A 1,435-nucleotide genomic window follows, 5' to 3' on the forward strand; every position below is an offset into this window, starting at 1 on the left:
TCTAAAATCTCATAAGCAATTGTTATATTAACAATATCATGTGAGACATGTGAGAGTCTTTTGAGATGTTTTATTTGTATTTAGAAAATATGGGATATATATACTATAGGATATTGAACAGACATCAATGTAAACACTACATTACTGAATGGAAAAAGAAAGAAACATGTTTATTAGTTTTGTTTCACTCATTAAGCAAATAATAGTATCTACTTTTGTATTCCATCTTATTAGATAAATAAATTTGCTATTGACCCGTTAAATAAAGCAGTCCCCAAATATCAGTTGTTTTTTAAAAAGGTTTATAATATACTAATTTATATTCAATTAAACACCAGGGGTTTAGTGAATCAGTCCCCCAAATAGAGGTCCTCCAAAATTCAGGGCATGAACAAAGAATTCTCACTTGCCTAATTTTATTTAGATTTTCTAAATACGATCTTGATTTTTTTTTACAGTTCGTTGTATTAATTGATGAATTTAGATTAATTTCTTTCTGTCAAACTGTAGGGCTTTAGCAAATCTGTCATGGGTTTTATTGGTTCAGCACCTAAAAAAAAAGATAACTACTCCTTTATGGGGACTAGCATCCATTTCATTTCCAAATTAAGGCTAATGTTAGACCATTCCAATATAGTTACAGAAATGAATGGATGATTTATCAGTGAAAACCGAGAAGTAGCCCCCTAATGACCTCCACTATATGCTTCTAGATGCTTTACCTTCCAAACGTCCAATTTGTAAATAAGCAGCCTGTACCATGGGCATGACTTGGTTAGTGCCATTCCCAATACACAACTTTCCAGCTGCCCAACCAGTGATAGATATCTAGCATGGCCATTGTTCCTATGTGAGGTCTATAAAATGGCAGACTCTTCTTCATATGAACTTCCAATCCCCACTGAGTTGTATTTCAAGCATATCAATAATAAGGGTGTCAAATAGGGCCACCCTTCAGCACATAATTTTGCTTGTCTTTTCAGGGTCTTCCAAACATCGAAAGATCTTGTAAGTCCAGATGGACACCACAGTAGACAGCAGATTATATATAGGAGGGTGGTTGACCTCTTCTTTAGTCATTCTCTAGGTCAGGGTCCTCATACCTTTTAGACCATCATAGAATCCTTGATTTCTCATCAACCCTCAGGAATGTAAAAAAAACAAAAAAACTGCATACCAAACTCTGATTTCCATACACATGAGTATGGGAAACTGTACACCAAGCTCAAAACTACGAATTCCCCCGGCGTTTATCAACCTTTTTTTTTACCCCCAGGCATTTCTTGACCCCTTGAACAGTCCCACTGACCACTTTGGAGGCCCCTACCCTAGGTTAATCCACAGCGTTTTCATGGGGTCCTTATTTCGTGGGAACTAGTTTTGTACTATTTGCTTAGCTGTTTCATCGAGCAGGTGGGAAGAGATGTGGGACGGT

Source organism: Penaeus monodon, chromosome 28 (assembly GCF_015228065.2).
Source record: "Penaeus monodon isolate SGIC_2016 chromosome 28, NSTDA_Pmon_1, whole genome shotgun sequence".
Lineage (NCBI taxonomy): Eukaryota > Metazoa > Arthropoda > Malacostraca > Decapoda > Penaeidae > Penaeus > Penaeus monodon.